The sequence below is a fragment of the Rhinopithecus roxellana genome, chromosome 21 (assembly GCF_007565055.1).
Source record: "Rhinopithecus roxellana isolate Shanxi Qingling chromosome 21, ASM756505v1, whole genome shotgun sequence".
In the NCBI taxonomy this organism is placed as follows: Eukaryota; Metazoa; Chordata; class Mammalia; order Primates; family Cercopithecidae; genus Rhinopithecus; species Rhinopithecus roxellana.
The window spans coordinates 37,648,129-37,668,377 of record NC_044569.1 but is presented as its reverse complement, the minus strand read 5'-3'; positions in this window follow the sequence as shown (position 1 = coordinate 37,668,377).

The window sequence follows — 20,249 nt, the reverse complement described above, 5'->3', positions numbered from 1 at the left end:
AGACAGAAGCATCCCTCTATTCCGGTTGTGGCAACCATTTTTTCAACACTCCCAAATATTGCCTAATGTTCCTTGGTTGGTGCGACGGTGTTTGAGAACCCGTACTGTTGTTTTTTCTATTACTAAAATTTTATATTCACCTTCATAAGCAGTAGGCCATTTTTGGCAGAGCACCAGCCCACATTGGGGCTGGGATCCTGATCTTTGGTCTGAACCTTGTAGCCAGGGCTTCTCATATTTTGGATGTGCAGGCTGCTGAGTGGCCTGATCTTTGCCAGGGAGGTCTCTCCCCATTTCACTCAGTCGATATTTTGTTCTTTCCTTTATTCCTGAGCTGTTCAGCATGAGGCCACTCAGATGGAGCATGAGCAGAGATGACTCTTAATAGTTGGTGCCAACACAGTTTCTCTGAGAAGCTGAAATAGAGGACTGGTGTCTGCTGAGGAGGCCTGAGGAGAGGAGGACTCAGAGCAGCCAAGTGAGGATTCAGGAGCACAACTTGCGAGAACAGAATGGTAAGGTGCGTGCTCAGATTCCGTGGAGGCAGCATCAGGGCGTCCACTCTTGCCTGCAGTGCTACACTGCTGTCCCATTCTACACCACCTTCCCACACACAGCTGTGCTGAGGCACGAGGCTCCGTGGATGCAGCACTGTCTTCTCGAGGGTATCCTTCCTTGCTGCGGCATCTTATCTGTGTGCAGCTGTAAGGAGTTCCTTAGCAGGGTCTCCATATAGATGACTGCGCTTGGAACACTTCAAATCTCCTATGGCAAACTGCTTTATAAATCATTGTAGGAGTGACCAATGCGATCATATTACCCCACAATACGGAAAGGAATCTTCAGCAGTATTTTAACTTAAGGAAAGTTAAGTTGTTGTAAACTAGGAGATCAAGACGGGGGCGCCTGATCTATGTGAATCCTGTGACCCCCACGCATATTATAGAAGCAGTATGGGAGGAAGTTCATGGTGACCCCCACGCATATTATAGAAGCAGTGCGGGAGGAAGTTCGTGGCGACCCCACGCTTGTTATAGAAGCAGTGCGGGAGGAAGTTCATGGTGACCCCACGCTTGTTATAGAAGCAGTGCGGGAGGAAGTTCGTGGTGACCCCCCGCATATTATAGAAGCAGTGCGGGAGGAAGTTCATGGTGACCCCCCGCATATTATAGAAGCAGTGCGGGGGGAAGTTCATGGTGACCCCCCGCATATTATAGAAGCAGTGCGGGGGGAAGTTCATGGTGACCCCCCGCGTATTATAGAAGCAGTGCGGGGGGAAGTTCATGGTGACCCCCACGCGTATTATAGAAGCAGTGCGGGGGGAAGTTCATGGTGACCCCCCGCGTATTATAGAAGCAGTGCGGGGGGAAGTTCATGGTGACCCCCCGCGTATTATAGAAGCAGTGCGGGGGGAAGTTCATGGTGACCCCCCGCGTATTATAGAAGCAGTGCGGGGGGAAGTTCATGGTGACCCCCCCGCGTGTTATAGAAGCAGTGCGGGGGGAAGTTCATGGTGACCCCCCGCGTGTTATAGAAGCAGTGCGGGGGGAAGTTCATGGTGACCCCCCGCGTGTTATAGAAGCAGTGCGGGGGGAAGTTCATGGTGACCCCCCGCGTGTTATAGAAGCAGTGCGGGGGGAAGTTCATGGTGACCCCCCGCGTGTTATAGAAGCAGTGCAGGGGGAAGTTCATGGTGACCCCCACGCGTGTTATAGAAGCAGTGCGGGAGGAAGTTCCCGGCGACCAGGGGTAAGGTCTTCAGGAAGAAGTGTGACTCGGTAGGCAGTATAGTGAATGGCACACTTTTCGAAGCTAGAGGCTTAACTGAGAAGAAAGGATAATGGGGTGGAACCGCATGGGGACAGGAAAGCGGAGTGACAGGAGTGAGGGGAGAAGCCAGTCCAGGAAGAGCAGGGTCTTTAGCTGAAGACCAGGTTTTCGCCAGCGTGAGAAGGTGAAGAATTTGAGGAAGAGGTTCTGGATGAAGGGGATTTAGCTCATAAAAGCCTGCGAGCTCCACGGTGCAGGGGCAAACTGGGCGTGGGGAAGTAGGGAGCGCAGGAATGGAGTCCCCCCTTCCTGGGACACAGGTACACAGCCCCGTGGGATGAGCGGCCTGGGCCTGGGGAGTCCCTGGGGGGCGACATGAGAATGTGTGGCCTGTGCTTTAGCCGTTGACGGCTGCTCAACAAACTACCCCCAGACACGGCGTGTCGAAACAGCAATGATGAAGAGCTGTCATCTCATTCGTTTCTGTGGGTCACAGGTTTGGGATCAGCTGAACCTGTGATTCTGGAGCAGCTCCTTGGGGAAGCTGTCATCAACATGCTGGCCAGGCTGCAGCCATCGGAGGCTTAGCCAGGGTCTGCTTCCAGGGGACTCACGTGGAGGGCTACTGCTGGATGCCCCATTCCTCACCACCCCTGTGTCTCTCTAGGGGTGCTGGGTGTCCTCTGGCCTCGCCTGGAGCCAGGAGTTAAGTTAGAGTAAGGCAGAAGCTGGGGTAGCTTCATGGCCCGGTTGCCCTCACTCACTTTGGCAGTCAGCCCTACTCAGTGTGGTAGAGGGTCACAAATATGGATGCCACGGGGTGGGGGCCACCGGGGCTCCTCGGAGGCTCACCGTGGTAAGGAGGTTTGGGGAGTACGTCTGTGACTTACTGACTGGGACAAGGAGGGTGCGGTGCTTTGATCGGAGTATTTGGAGGTCCTGCCCTGTAAATGTGTAGTGGGGATGGCTTGTATGACAGAGACTAGGAGGTATGGAGCACCCCAATCCTGGAACTCTGGGGCTGCATCTCCCCGAGGACGGCAGACAGGCACGCTGCAGATGCCCACGAGCTTAGAGGAGAAGCGGGGCTCCGAGTTCCCTTTGCTCTGCCACCCATGGCATTGTCAGGGCGGGAGGAGAATCACTGTAACCTAGACCAGGCAGGGCTCCCAGGGCCACCCCTTCTCTCTGGGCCCGGGAGGAGGCCAGTGGTGGAGGAGGGGCATCTTGTCTGGACGCTGCACCTACAGATGGCAGCAGAAACGGACATGAGGATCCCGAGTCTTGGAGGGGCAGGGCTGCAGTTTTATGAATGCCGAGTGTTTCCAAAATCTCTTCTGGAGAGGGGATGTAATCCCCGCTGGAGAGAGACAGCTGGAATTAGCTGACAGGGATTTGAGAAAAGTTGGATTCAAGGTCATCCAGGGAGGTGCTCAGTCGACAGAAAGAAGCTCTTTCCACTCTCATGGGGTGGGGAGGGGAAGGTGTTAGCAGTGGGAAAAGACAGGGACATTGGAGAAATTCTTGATTCAACAAAAAGGGATTATTATCCATAATGGCACTACCATTTTTTCTGAGTTAGGTACTTTTTAAAATGAAACTTTTGAAGTCTACTCCCCAAGTAACTATGTGTGATTCATCAGGGCCGTTCTTCTGAAATAACAATGATTAGAGACACCCCGACCGTGTGAACAGTCACTAAAAAGGTGGGACTATCCATTATTTTTCTTTTCTGTTTTTTTCAAGGATGGGCTTCCGGAATATTTATTCAATTTATGTGCGGATAGGGTAGCCCAGGAGAAAGCTGAACAAACTGGAGTGCCACCAGTACAGTGGGGTTCATCGGAAGTCTCTCTGTCCAAAGTTCAGACATGGGGAGTTTGCCCACCAGGCTCCGATGCTGTGATCCTTCCAGGGAGTGTCTTCTTCAATAACATCTCACTTCCCCCACGAATCATTTCTGATTCTCAGCATTCCACTAGATAATCGGGCGGGATTGTGCTAAAATGCGGTCACGTAAAGATATATATGAAATCCTCAACATCCTTGAGGTGCCTTGTCTTGTATTTTTATTTAATTGCCTTCGACTTGTAACAATGGGGAAGTACTGAGCTGTGGAGGAACAGCGGTGGCCGGAACAGCAGACGATGTATCTATTATCTCGTGTGCATGAAGGTCGTCGACCTATGACAGTTGGAGTAGCAGAAACATTAGAAATCATGTGCAATTTAATCTTTACACAAATAAAGGAAAACTATCACAATGCCTGAATAATGAAGACTCCCAGAGAAAAAGAAATGCCTGTCCCCGAGGATGCTCTTCATTTTCTCTCCGGGACTCGGCGCGGCACGCACGCGGTGAGATTCACTCCCGGCTGACACACGTATTAATGGTATTCTGGCTGGAAGAGAGTCGATGTTCTCTGGTGATTGCCGTGTGCAGCTGTGACTCAGTTCTCCTCTCCCTCACTCATTACTGCCTCGTGTCAACTCCCGGAGACCATTGTTCCCTGAAAAACTGTCATCCAGAATGAAATGAACTATTTTCCCTTCTATTTCAACTGAAAATGTTTCATGTCCCTTACTTTTACTTTTCAGAATACACTGCTGTTTCCTAAATCTTTTAGAAAGTTACAAAGACAAGACACATGAGTTCTAAGTCAACATGAAAAGGAAGTTCAAACACAACTCTGAGAATTATAAATTGGAGGTGTTAGAGGCAGAAGTAACATGTCGAGATGCCATGGTGTGTGACAACAAGGAATGCTTATTGTGTGAACTGCCTTAGAAGGCGTGAGGTGCAGCAGGAGGAAGTGGGGGGTGCACTCAGCCTGGGTCATGTTGGAACATTCCTCTCTGTGCATGGCCCCTGGACCAGGCGCTTGGTGGGCATTCAGGAAAGCGCTGCCCCTCTAGCAGGAGCTGGATTCAGCCTTGATCATGTAGGAGAATTCCTCTCCATGCACGGCCCCCGGACCAGGCGCTCGGGGGGCATTCACTAAAGTGCTTCCAGCAGGAGCAGGATTCAGGGCAGACACAGAATCTCTCTGCCTGCATCAGCCTCTACCCTTTCTATGAGACAGAGACAAAACGGAGGAACCCCCTCAGGCCACACAGCATTCCAGCCACCACTTCAGAAGACTCCACACACCCCTAGAACGGGAATAAAGGGTCACAGTAGAAGCCGGTGGGAGAATGGCATGGCGGGAGAAAGAGCAAAGACCAGTCAGAGGCAGTTGGTTCCTTTAAAGCCTTGCCTTTGTCCTATTTAACTGCATCATTAACTGTAGGAGCACTCTAGATTTACAAACGTGTTAGAAGAGGACCTGCCTAGCTTCCACCCCACCCTCCTGTTGTCAGAGCCTCCAGTTACTAGGGTGTGTTTGCCACAACTGAGGAAGCGGCACTGGGCCAGTGGTGTCAGCTCTGCTCAGGTTTATCTGGATTTCATTAGCTTTTCCCTAATGCCCCTTCCTGGTCCGGGATCCCACCAAGGACACCACCTCACGCCTAGTTGTGGCGTCTCCTTCAGATTCTCTTTGCTGTGACGTTTCTCAGACTTTCCTTGTTCTCGATGGCCTTGACAGTTTTGAGAGATACTCAGGTATTTTGTAGAATGGCCTTTAACTGGAATTGGTCTGATGGTTTTTTCAGGATCTACCCCCCTCCCTTTCTCATACGTAGTATGTGCATGTAAGCCTGCCTGTGTACATGCCTCAATCTCTAATTATCTATCTGTCTATCTATCTATCTATCTATCCATCTATCTATCCATCCATCCATGCATCCATCTATCTATCTATCGTCTATCTATCTATCGGTCTATCAGTCGATCTCTGTCTTTCTATCTACCTACCTATCTATCTATGTATCATTTATTTCTATCTCTATCTATACATTTACCTCTATTTATCTGTCATCTACCTTTCTCTATTATCTATCTCTTTGTATCAACTACCCATATCTATCTCTATTGATTATCTGTCATCTATATCTATCTATGTATCTCTTTGTCTGTCTGCCTATATAGCATCTATTTCTATCTGTCTATACATTTACCTCTATACATTTACCTCTATTTATCTTTCATCTACGTTTCTCTATTATCTACCTCCATGTATCAACCATGCATATCTATTAATTATCTATTATCTATCTGTCTATCATCTATCAATCATCTATCTTTTCCTCTAATCACCCCCTCCAACAGTGAGAAACTTGGGTTCCACCATCTACCATCCATTTTTTGCTAAGTTGTTTAATCTCTATCTACAAGTGCAGAATTTTCATGAGCAACTACAGTGCCAATGAATGCTTTGGGCAGTGGCTCTCGGAGCCTCCTGCTCCCCGCTTGCTCCTGGTACATCCTAGTACAAGATGCTCTGACCCCACAGCCATGCCAGGCTCACAGAAGGTGCCTGGGCCCTGGCTTTTGGCACAGGCCCTGTGTGCTGTTTCTGGGAGGAGAGCCACGACATGCGCCTGTGTCAGGCACGTGTACGAAAGGCAGATGGGTCCTGCGTCTGCGACCACCACCCAGCACCAGCCCCCCACCCTGCACAGCTGCGCCACCCTCCCCAGGCAGCCTCACCAGGGCCCTGCTCGTCCTGCTCCCCACACCCTGCTCAGTTCAAATTAATCCCATCACACCATGCTGTCCACACAGCCCTGCCACAAATTGCTGTCAGTCCTTTTTCATGAATTAGTTATAATGGTCGTGTTTATTTAAATTTCAACTAACCAGTATCCTAAAACTATTGAAGCTTTATATGTATTTATTTATTTTGCTTTGTTTTCATGCCAGGCTGATTAGAAATTACCTCTTACTGGAAACCAAATGTAAATGGAGGGACTCGTTTGCCAAATAGAAAGTGTGTTTTTTTAAATTTGTTTGTTTTGTTTTCCCTCTATGAAGTGGACATTTTCCTCATGTGATTAGGCAAAAAGAATGAGACTGTGGTGTGCATTTCTGAGAGAAATACGGGGCAGCTCTGAAGGGGGAGGGCTTGGGCTTTGCATGAAGAATTTAACGATGGTGACTCTCCACGAAGGCGCCAGATCGCTAACAGAAGCAGATACTTTCTTAAGTCTACTTGTCCTTCTCCATCGGTGTTCTGAGACGTGTTATTATTGTGTTAAATGTGTATGTTTAGCTACTTCTAGCCTAAAATGGCTCTCGAGTATAAAAGAATTGCACTTCAGAAAATGAAAAGCTTTATAAAGCCGTTTACTATATCAAGTGTGTTATTCTTTGTTTATTTCCAAATTGCCATTTAAGCAATGACTTTTCAAGATAGCCAATCAGTTCTTTCCGACTTAAGAATATTCATAAAATATGTTGCTACAAATTCCAGTCAATTTACTCATCATAAAATAAGCTTCCACATTTGCAGTATCAAAGGCCATTAATATCAGTTTTGAATATCAGAATTCTTTAAGTTCATGTGAATGACCTTTCTCATGCTAGATGCATCAGGCCCCTCCTGAAGTCCCCAACAGCACACGTTCATTTAGTTGTGAATTCTGGGGCAAAGACTATGACTCTGGACCATGCATTCAATTGGGGAGGGGAAAACTACCCTCTACTAGAGTATCACTGAAGGAAGAAATAGAAGCTCTGAAATGTCCCTTCTCAATAATGTTGGGAAAGGAAGGTTCATCCCCATGACAACTTGGAGAAAGCATAAGTATCCGATTGCTAACATTGATTGTTTATATTATAGAATGAGTTTAATTTTTTATGGTGTCTAAAATATGGTCAAGTCACAGCAGTAAGTTCTGATTTTGAGTTCTGCTCTGCTCTGAAGCTGAAGGACAGTGCATGAGATTTTATAAAGACTCAGAGCAGAGACACAGCTCCTCCTGCACCAGAGAAATGCATCTCCATGAGCCCCGATGGAGCCAGCATGCTGCTGGGTGCTGAGGAACAGGCAGAGGCACCCAGGATGGTGGTCCCCAGGGACAACGGAGGCGCAGAACAATGCATGAGGGGCCGCATGACAGGGCCAGGATTGGTCACTCAGTCAGCAAAAACACTGGAAGAAAACAAAACAACTTCAGACTCTCTGCTGCTTTTCCATAATATATCGGCCCAAAGACTGGACAACAAAGGAAAAGGAGGCTGATGAGGAAACAAAAGGATCCGTGGCTCTTGGTTCACTGAGTGTCTCATCAACAAAGCCCCCGCATCATTCCTGGCAGATGCCCGGCCCGGCCCGGGCTGGGATGGGCAAAATTCACCGTGGGACTCTTGTTCGGGAGAGGGAGATCAAAGCCGGAAATGTGTACCCAGAATGGCCATGCAGACTCAAATTCCAATTCTAAGAATACTTTTAAAATCTAAGGTACAACAAAGGAAAGCTGGAAAAATATTTAAAAAGGGATGAAAGGGCAAGAAAAATTCAACCCGCAACCTCAAGTGGTTTATAATCTGTGTTCTGCTGCTTCCCAGAGCCACTTCAGTCTTCAGCTCAGAGTCTACCAAACACTAAAATGCAACGAACACTGAGTTCATACTTGTTTTTTTAATTAGCTGCCTCTTCCATTTGATTAATATTGCCTCCTAATTTAATTGTAAATTGTATTTCTGGTTTATATTTTGCTTCTCCCTCCTGTCGTACCTGCTGACCATCTTCATTAATCATATTGTAGCTTTTTAATGAATCTCATATGCCAGTTTGTGGTGAACAAGACTTGATGTGAAGGCATCTTCGTCAAATCATTCATAATCTTGTAACTATTGGTTTATTTTCTGTAACTACCTGTAAAGGTACACCAAAAAAATGAAAGATTTTCCCCACAATGTAATGGGGCAGAACTATGTTTACATAGATTTCTGAGGATGGGTTGGGACGCCAAATTCTGCTTGTGTTTGGGATTTCCATTTCACTGGGCTTAGTGAAGGCACCCACGTTTTGCAATCCTGTGCCCTAGAATCTTAACATAAACAGATTCTTCTAATTGTTTGACATTAAACTGCAAATTTGTGTTTTTGTGTCTACTCAAATATAAAACGTCTTTGGGAAAAATACAGAGAATGGTTCGTTAGAGCTGCTTCTACTCTCGTGTCTAAGTCCAAATGGCCAATTTAGGAGGACATCTCTGAATGTACACCCCAGGCAGCAGGACCAAACTCAAGATTTCTGATGCTGCTGCCTGGGATGTAACCCAGCGTATCAGGCACCAACAGGCTTGCTTTTGTGTGTTTTCGTTTCCATTACTTGGCAGAATCTCTTTTATCTTGGACTCCCCTCACATTCCAGCCTCTTTGTTTTCATAAGTGGAATGGCATTTGTAGGCTAAGCCAAGGACAAAAAGGAAGGCCGTGTGAGGTCACGTTGTGACATAGTCAGTGACTACCCAGAATATCTTTGGCATCCCAAATAGAAATTTCCAACGGCAAATAGCCAGGCATGCTTGAAATCCATAAGCATGCACTCTGCCTCATTGCACTTCCACACGACATTGTTTCTCCTTGACACATCGCAAGCCTCAAATCAATGCTGATAGACACAAGAACCCTCTGGCGTCCCCTGTAATCTAGGATTTCCCGCGATGTTACTTGCTGCTCTAATTACTCTTTCTTCATGGAAAATATTATAAGTGGTTTGGTTAAGCGCACCCTAAGCTGGCCACATTGCTTTCCTTATAAAAATAAACAAGTGCTCTGTATTTTACACCTCTAAGCATGACATTTCTCTGGAAATTTAGATCCAGATCCATAGAGTCTCTGGATAACAATAGATTGATGGCAACTGTCTTGAGTCAGGATTCTCAAGGAAAAGTGCTTGCAAACCTCACAACCAAGATCATGGTATTGGTACCAGAAAAGGTCTGGGAAGGGATGGATGGGGCAGTCCACAGGCTGGATGAAACCTCCAGAGCTGCTCAGCCATCATCTGGTTTGCAGCCCTCCTAGTCAGCATTTCACCTCCAAGGGTGCAGGGACCATGTCCACCCGGCCTTCCCTCAGCCTCTTACTTGGATGGGGGAGGTGGGAACAATGCTCCTCACTCTTCTCTTGGTGCCACTGTGGACAATTGCTAATAAAAGTAATTAGTAAGCACTTGGGTTATTAAAGAGTAGGGTTATGATGTCAGCATAAATAATGAGACTCTGAGATCACTGGCACTGGGGCAGACACGTTCAAAAGTTGTCCCCGAGTCATACCACCGTACTCAGGGAAATCAGAGCCCTGTTCCACGTGGGAGGAAAGCAAGATGTCCTAAGCAGCCCTGTTTCCCTATGCCAGTCACAGACAACCTGAAATAGAATAAAAAGGAAGAACCAGGCTTCAGTTTGTTTCCATCAGGATTTGTCGTTGCAAACCTCAGAAATCAACTCAAGCTAATTTAAATAGAAGATAACTTCCCAGAAGACGTTGGCTTACAGAATCATGGGGGTAATCAAGACTAGAGGTGGCAGAGCAGGCAGACAGCCAGCAGCGCCTGCTCTTGGGAGGGAAAGGCAGCCACCAGCACCTGCCCCTGGGAGGAAAGTCAGCCACCAGTGTTTGCCCTTGGGAGGGAAGATGGCTACCAGGAGCTGTTCTTGGGAGGGAAGACAGAGTTGTCAGCCCAGCTGGGCGAAGACACTGCGCCTCCATCGGGCGCTGCCGACTGAGATCTGGACCCTCCTAGGCTGTGGCGGACAGCACTTTGGCCAGCTCACAGCCAAAGGTGGGCTGTGTTCTGAGGCAGAGGCCAGGTCACATGTGACTACACCAAGCTGTGAGCACGACTTGATGGGGGAGCAGGCTTGTCTGGTATAAGGGAGGTCAAGTCACACTGGAAAGGTTGCAGGAGGCTGGGGCTCAAGGAATGAGGACCATGAGGGACCATGAGGTCACTTCCCTTGGGCACACAGGTGTCATCAATGCACACAAGGAGTGTGACTACGGGTGCCGTGCCCCCGTATCCAAACCACCTGATGAAACAAGCTCGCAGGCAAGGCTGCGTGGGCGCGACGAGGCAAAGCTGCGTGGGCGCGACGAGGCTGCCGAGCCATCAGGCTGCAGCTCAACCTGGAACTTGGCATCGGGCACTGTGAAGCCGAATTCTGATTCTTTGTGAATTTCCCAGGTGTCCTGGCTTCCTAAGGCTGTTATAACAAAGTGGCACAGTCTGGGAGTCCTAAAACAACAGGAATGTATTCTCTCCTCGTTCTGCAGACTGGAAGTCTGACTTCCCCATGTCAGCAGTGCTATGGTCCCTCCAGAGCTTTTGAGGTTGACCCTACCTCGTTTCCTCCAGTGTCCGGGACCCCCAGTGGTCTGATCCCTGGCATTCCTTGGCTCCTGGCTGCATCCTTGCTATCTCCGCCTCCGTCATCCCATGGCCTCATCCTTCACTCTGGGTCTCTGTCTGTATTTTCCTCTTTTTAGAAGGTCATCCCCATGATTGGATTTAGGGCCAGCCTGATCCAGCGTGACCTCCTCTTAACCCAACTGCATGTGTGCAGACCCTGTTTCTAATTAGGTTACATGCACGGTTTCTAGGTGTGCATGTTTCCGGGGACCCTACTCAGCCCAGGGCACCATGTTCTGAAGAGCACCCTGGGGAGAGAGTTTGGAGACCTGAGTCGAGGTCCTGGCTTCCACAGGGCTTATACCTCCAGGCTTCACTCTACCATGTGGGCACTGAGGCAAGTGACACCCCAGGTCCTTAAGCACTGTTGCTCTGTGAGTCTGTGGACTCGCTAGACTCAGCTAAGAACTCTGCCCTCTTCTATAAGTGCTAGCATGCAAACTAGCTGTCTTAGTCTGCTTGCTCTTCGGTAATAAAATAGCACAGACTGGGCGACCTAAACAACAAAAATCTACTTATTTATTCATTTATTTATTGGAATCAGGGTCTCTCTCTGTCGCCCACTCTGAGCACAGTAGTGTGATCTCAGCTCACTGTAGCCTCGACCTCCCGGGTTAAGGCGATCCTCCCTTCTCAGCCTCCCAAGGAGCTGGGACCACAGATGCATGCCACCACCCCTGGCTAATATTTTGTAATTTTTGTAGAAACAGGGTTTCACCGTGTTGCCCAGGCTGGTCTGGAACTCCTGGGCTCAAAAGATCTACCTGCCTCAGCCTCCCAAACAAATTTTTCTCATTTCTGAAGCCTGAAAGTCTAAGCTCGTGGTGCCATGGGGCTGGTTGCCTGTGGCCTCTCTCCTTGGCTTGCAGATGGCACCCTCTGGCTGCACCTGCACATGGCCTTTCCTCTGTGTGCTGCCCCTGGTGACTCTGTGTGCCCAGAGTTCCCTTCTTATAAGGACACCAGCCAGACTGGCTATGGGCCTCTACCAACAGCTTCATTTTAACTTGCCTACCTCTTTAATGGCCCTATCTCCAAATACAGCTGCCTTCTGAGGTACTGGGGGTCAGGCCTTCAACCTGGGAATTCGGGGACAGAATTCAGCCCATGCCTGTGGCACTCCTGCTTTGCTAACACCCCCTGCTTCTCGCAGTCTTTGTGTGTTGGAACAGCCCAGAGACACTTTTTAAAAAATCTACACATCCCACAAGTTGTGTGATCTACCCTTAACATTGTCATGCTCCAGCAGAATCATTTCATGCACAAATAAATACATGTGCTGAGCATGCCATCAGCAAGCCATGAGTGCAGAGGGCTGGAGTTGTATGACACACACAACAGAGGTGGCCTGCGTTTCTGGAATCCCCGCAACACTGAGCAAAGGATTCTGTTTTCAAATTGGTTTTTTTGAACCATATTACTTTTTGAAGCGATGTTGGTATATTATGAAAAGGTGAAGCACACTACTTTGAAGAGTTGTTTCTGGAATAAATCCTGATTTACACATAGCCAAACCCAATTCTTCTGACCTGAGTGAGGCAACCCTTAGCTGCAGACCACCAGCAGGAGGAAGAATGAACGAATGGAATGCAGACACCGGACAGGCATGGCCCTGGCCTCTTACTCCACCCTCGAACCTCTCTCTTCTCCCCGGAGAGGGTCGAGGGCATCCCCTAGCCTCTGAGAGTTGACCCTTGAGATGTGGGAGTAAAGCTGGCCTCGTGCTTCATGCTGGGAGGATACATATCATGCCAGTCATGCCAGCTTCAGCAGCCCCAGACCAGAGCTCAGGTCCTTTAGGTGATCGCCAGCTCCAGCCCAGGCTCCGATCCCTCAGAGGAGAGTCAGTTCCCAGACATCCACCCTCCTCTCCTCTTCCTTCCCACCCTACCCCTCTGCTGTGAGCAGGATTTCAGGAGCTATGGGATTATTTATCTCTTACTTCCTGATTTTTGACTCTCAAAATCCACCATGAGAAGTGTGACACATATTCTTAAGGAGATAATTTTCATGAACCAAATCATCCAGAGTGCGATGTCGGCAATGCTTTCATTCTCTCATGACAACCAATAAAATATACCCATTTCCAAATCCTAACAAAATCTGTAGGTCTTCATTTTATTAAAAGAATATTTCAATAACATTTCACAGAAAACTCCCTCAATACACATGCAATATTTTTCCAACCTGATGAAATTAGATAATCACAAATAGAACTTGAGTAAATTGGCTTTAACTTGCCTATCATCTTAATTATTTCATACAGATAAGGAATTATTCTTAAAGGTAAACACTATACATTCTGTCAGCTTTCATACAGTTTCATTTTGAAAAATGCCTAACTATGAAATTCATTACTTTGTGGAGCTGATCACCAGTGTTATGGACTGAACTGTGTCTCCCCAAAGTTCACATGCTGGAGCCCTAAGCCCTGATGTGAGGGTGTTTGGAGGTGGGGTCCTGGGGAGGGAGGTGGTTCGTGTTAGATGAGGTCATGAGGATGGGCCCCATGTCAATGGGAGTAGTGCCCTTATCAGAAGAGATGCCAGAGGGTGTCAGCTCTCTTCTCTGCCGTGTGAGGATGCAGTGAGAAGGCGGCCATCTGCAAGCCAGGAAGAGAGCCCTCACTGGAAAACAACTCTGCCAGACCTTGATCTGGGACATCCAGCCTCTAGAACTGTTGTTAAAGCCACTCAGGCTATGCTATTTTGTTATGGTAGCCCCAGCAGACTATGACAACCAGGTTTTAATGGCATTCACTAATTCAGCCATTCTCTAATAGACTTATTCATATTTCAGCATGTATATACACACATATTATCCCTGTCCCTCATCTGGGTACAGAAATGAACAATGTGGAAAACAGCTCTGACAGTTCTGGTTGTTTTTTTTCTTTTTTTGAGACAGAGTCTCACTCACTCTGTTGCCCATGCTGGAGTGCAGTGGCATGATCTCAGCTCACTGCAACCTCCACCACCTGAGTTCAAGCAATTCTCCTACCTCAGCCTCCTGAGTAGCTGGGATTATAGGTACCCATCACCACACCTATTTTTTTTTTTTTTTTTTTTTTTTGTATTTTTAGTAGAGACGGGGTTTCACCATGTTGGTCAGGTTGGCCTCAAACTCCTGACCTCAGGTGATCTGCCCACCTCAGCCTCCCAAAGTGCTGGAATTATCGGGCATGAGCCACCGTGCCTAACCTGTTTCTAATTTTATTTAAATCCATTTTCCTTTCAGCCCTGTGTCCAACAGCTGAAATTATAGATGAAGAATCCTGAAACTTTTTAAAGGGACTTTTAGATTGTGAGAACCACACTTCACAGCCGCAAGACTATACTGGTATCAACAGTTACTTTTCATTTTTACATGGCTCAGGAGTCTGGGGAGGGAGAATTATTCAGCCCATTTCCCTGTCTGGTTTCTTGCACCAACCTTAGGGACATGCTGTGTCACCTGTCACCCCTCATGACAACAATCACATCCACACACTTCCTTCTGACTGCTCCCCTCCCTTCAGCTACACTGCCACCTCTTCCAGAACATTCTTCACTAGGCACTTTGGAATGAGGTCGAACCTCACACGGTGTTACAGAACACCCCATGGCCTCAGAGTTATACATTTTGGTAATTAACTTCTTTTTACTTCAGCATAAGGCACAGTCTTCTTTCCACAAAGAGAAAATGAAATGACTTCTAATTTTTATGTTTTACTTAACAGGATATCGTGAGTTTAGTCCTCCTTTACACAAAAATGTGAGTGGCTGTACAATTAATCAACCAGTAAAACTGTATTCTTATTCCATTTAGATTGTTTCTTTCTATTCTTTTTTTTTTTAAGACTATAGATGATCCTGAGATGAAAATCACTGTAGATAAGTTTTTTAAGTAAAATTGTCAGAATGTTTGCATATTTTTAAACTTTTGATATCTATCTATTATAAAATTATCCTCTAAAATCTTTAGCGCCTCACACAACCATTTCACCAACAGTAAGTGTTTCTGCTGACCTTTGACAAGACGATATATTTCCTGTAAAATAACTCCGTTAGAGATTTAAACCCTTAAAAATCATCCTTTTAGTTAAATTGTGCTTTATTTTGTTAGAGTAGAACTTGGATACGTAAAACACATTTGACTTCTTCTCTTGCAAATTGCCTGTGTAGAGCGTACGCACGCTTTTCAGGTGGGGCGACATGGTTTGCAGGTGGTCACACGCTCTACTTAAGAGAATAAATTTTGAATCTAGACCGGCCTGAGGCTGCCAGCCCGGGGCTGTGTTTGACTGTGGGGGAAGTTATGGGATCTCCCCAAGTTTCATTTTGTCCCTAAAGTGGGTGGGCATTTTGATGTGTTGTCAGGATTAAATGTGATAATGAAGCATTTATGACGTGACTGGCCACTTGATGTCAATTAATTTATTTGGTGAACATTTATTTAGGTTTTGTTTTGCATTGACCACTTTCTTAGCCCAGCTCCACAGCCCTTTCCTCATGAGGGACACTTACTTCTGTCCATTATTTTGCTTCTATTTTTTTAACACAGTTTTAATATACTGATCTCTGTTTATTTCTCAGCCTCCTCCATCCCCCATTGACGTATTAAAAGGGTAGTTTACAGGGAAACTGCAGACTTTGGATAACCCAGCCTTGGCTTGTCTCAGCTCTGTCACTCACCAGCTCTGTGAGGTGAGGAAATGACCTCTCTGTAATGTGGTTCCCTTATTCACGCAATGAGAGTCTCATGATTTGCTTAGCACTCCCTCCTGGTTTTCTGGCTCTTCTCCTTCCCCTAAGCTCTGTCTGCTTCAAGAATGTCCACCCGGCTTCTGATCCTGAGCCCTCCTTCTTACCCTTGCTGTAGATCCTGTTCATTCCCATGGCTTTACATTCGTATGTTAAGATTCCATCAGGAACCTTTACCTGGATGTCTGAGAAACACCTGAACCATAGTTGTCTATTTCCCTCTCTTCTCTGGACCCAACTAAATATATCCTCATCTGTTATGTTCTTAATCTCAGCAAGGGATCATCTGGTTGCTCCAGCTAGAAAGCCACCTCTGATTTTTCTTTTCCCTGAAGATTGGGCAGACATGTCTACCCCGACCACGTTCAGCATCTGTTACCTCCTCAGTACCCCTGTACGATCAGCAAACCTCCAGATAATTGCTCCAATCTGAGCTGCACTCCACCACCAGAAGTATCTATCTGTGGCACATTTCAATACAACCATCACATGTTATGCTAAAACAGCTAGGGTACATGTCCCAGCACGCTGCTGTGAGTCTCTGAAGACACAGCCTGTATGTGCTTTCCATTCTTAACGGCAAATATTGATAAATAGGATTGTTTCATGTGCTGTGTGCTGCACAGCTTCTGAAACCTCAGCATCCAATCAGACATACAGTGTGTAGTAGACGCACAACAAATGGTTCTGGAAGCATTGCAATGCACAAACACTCAACCATTGTAACAGCTGGATGACACCTTGGAGATGGTTTATTTTGCGGTTCTGATGATGTGTGCCAGTGTGACCCAGGGCACTGCAGCACATCTTACACTTGAGAGAAAGGTAGTGATCTTGACATCGGCCACACACCATGTAAACCTGAGCTCAAGCCTATTCAGAGTTTGCACACTGGGTGGTGTTCCACTATGGTCAGTGGCTTCATATTTTTGGGAAGCTGGATTTGGGTGGCTGTCACATGGAAATGAGGTACCACATGGAAAGCCACTGAGTGACTGTGAGGGTGGTGGCATCTGATCTGAGGTTTGAGAAGTTGTCAGCGCATGACACATGGCATAGTTCCTTTCATCAATATTTGCAGTTAAGAATGGAATCAAGTTCTTATTTTTTTCTTTCCATGTTTGTTTATTTTTCTTTCAAACAGCTGCAGAGGTGTTAGGGTATTTATATCCAATAAAGTTGTTTGGATCTAAGTATTCAGTACACTCAATGGTTAGCTATTTCTTTTGGCCTATGGGCTCTTTGAGAAGATTGCTACAACATTAAGGCATCACGAACTGAGAAGTTTAGGAACCTCTTGAAATAGTTTAACTTAGTGGTTCCTAACCAGGGTGATTTTACACCCCCTCAAGGGCAACTTTGCAGTTTGCTGATGCCAAATCTGAATTCTATTATTCTATCAGGCTCTAGTAATCAATGTGCACACTGTACGGCCTCCGTTGTTTTGATTATTTGTATATGATCTATGGGAGTTCTCTACCAAGAAATAAATGAAGATGTAGCGATGTAACAAACCATGCAATTGCAGGCCATTTGAAAAACAACATTAAGATGAACATCCGTATGGTAATTTGCCTTCAGCTAATGGGAAGGGCATATTTCAAGTGTGTCAGATACTTAGGAAGTCATTTGAAGGACAAATAATAAAAAGCAACCTTCTCGGCTCTGAGGTGGCTTACTTCTGATGAAGGTATAAATAGCAAGTAAAGATTCTCCTTTGGTCTCCGCTGAAGTAGAATGTCTGTATATTGTAACAAAGAATGATTTAACCCAACATGCTTTACGTGATCCTGTTCAGGGCCCCAGGCTGATAAGAGAAGCATTAATCATAAATATGAGAAACTAATACTTTAAGTCCTTACTTTGAGGATCCTATTAGTCTCCTGTCCCCTGACTAATTACGTACAGTCAAGGAGGCTCATTCATGTAAATATGTGTTTTGTCAGTAATGCAAAACCTGATCTCTCTCTTGAAACTTCAGCTCCACTCACACGTGCAAAATTTATGTGGGATCAAGTGAAAACCACCATGCCAAGCATGATTAAAAAGCTGATGGAAATAGGACAGGCATTGCTATTTACTCGGCTTTGCTGAGGTCTTAATTAAAATAGGAAAATTTCCCCAGTGTAACATGTTTGCAATATTATACAGATAATTGTTTCCTACAAATTAATGGAAGTAATGAAATAATAATCTTAATACATGATTATAACCATATCTAATATTGTTATAATTATAACAATTTTCTAATTAATATATAATTATAACAATATATAATTATAACAATATCCTTAATATATAATTATAACAATAGCCCTAGGATATTGTTATATTTATATATTATTGTTATAATTTCCTATTTTCTCCAATAGGAAAAATACTTTACACCCATAACTTTCCTTTGCACATTTATGGGAAAAAACTGTTAATTCCTCCTGAGTAAAGCTGAAAACTGTCTGTGTGTTCTGTGTATAGGGAACTGCGCTCTGGGAAGGAATGGGAGATAGGTGGTCATACAAAGTGGTGCTATAATGTTAGAACATCATGTAGTAACTCCACCAGGAAGGAAGGCTCTATCTCGCAAAAGGTTACGAAGATGTATCTGACTTTGAACTATTGCAGGTGGCAAAGAAGTCAGTGAGACGTCGGTCCTAATGACGGGACTGAGGTGGCTTCCAGGGCCTCACAGCTCTGTCACAACTTAGTCACTTTTTAAATTGTGATCAAATTTATAGAAAATACCATTTAACAACTTAACCACTTTAAAATGTTAAATCACTGGCATTTAAAACACATCTAGTTCCGGAACATTTTCATCACTCCGAAGGAAAACCTGCTCTCCTTAGCCGACCTGCTTTTGTTTAGAGTACTTCTTACGGTGAATACAATTTATTTACAAAATGCTCTGATCCATTGAATGGCAAGCTGCATTATGAGAAGGTTTTACTGTGTTTATTTACTGAAGAATACTAGATTTGAGAGTGGCACAAAGTGAGTTTTCATGTTGTGCTCAGAATAAGGTCACCATCAACACAAATGAGTGGTCTTTGGTTTGTGTGGATTTACATGATTGGGATAAGATGATCTATAACTGAAAACAAAGCTTAAATATGTCTGGGAAGAAAACAGCAATATACCAGGCTTAAAATGCAATATTACAGGCTGCTTAGCAGCTAAAGAGGGTTTATGCTGAAGAACGGTGGATGTAATTTCTTTGAAAAAATCATAAGCAAAAGGATTGAATTTAATCTAATATCACCACTAAAGCTTGCTGCAATCGTATGCAGCATTTGGGAGGTACCTAAGGCCAAGAAGATGATCCTGAATTAGCATAGCATACAAATCAGCTTTTCGATTTTTATCAGATTATCGGCATTACTGGCTAATGCCGATGTATTCAGCTACATGCAATAAGCACTCTCAAGCATCATATTTCTCTGGTGTAAAATATCCTCAAAGCACATTTTAATTGTTTTAACAAGATAAAGTGTGCTATTTTTGCATGAATAATATTATCAGTATTCCATTAAATCTCTTCATTTATTATCACTAATGCTACTTAAAAGAGATGTTAATAGAGTAATTCATTCTCATACCATAACCCTGGTCAGGAGTCCATGATGGTTCATACTCATTATGCTGAGCTAAGAGGGGGCTTCTGTTATAATATCACTTAATTTATATTCTCAAGAAATGCTCTGGGGACAAGTTGCTCTCATGCATTAGAGTTCTATCTAAATCACAATATTTGAAGACAAGTGGGGATGGCAGATAGCTACTCAATGGCTCCTCTGTGGACTCTTGGTCCTTCAAGAGACACCAATGAAAGCACAATCCCAGTGACCTCATCTAAACATACAATTTACCTGTGCAAATTCAGTTTGCATTTACATGCTACATGTTAAGATTTACACTGAATTTAAAGAACTGGTTACATGCCATAGCATTTATCAACCACATGACCTTCTTCATGACTAGATGATAAAGATATGGCCAACAACTACCTTTGAAAAGTCTGAGCACCCACTGCCTTTGGCTGTCTGTATCCTTTATCAGAGCATGAGGGGGGGTGTGTGTGTGTATGCACATGCATGTGCATCAGCATTAGGGGATGCATATGATAAGCAATGCATGCTAAAATGTAGTTCCCATTATTTTACAAAAGAACTCCAAATACACATATAATTCAGTATATCACAATGTAGGCAGATGTACAGCACAATTACTAATTTTGAAATGTCAATATATTTTACATCAACTCATTGGATTGGCCATTGTTTTAGTGGCGTATAATAATTTAGAAGTACTTTTAAAATACTTTAAAAAGTGCCTGGAGACATTTAATGAATAATTTAAATGTATAGTCTTCACGAAGCATAACATTGTTGAGACACATGACAAGCATGAATCTTAGTTTCAGAGCTCAAAGGGCC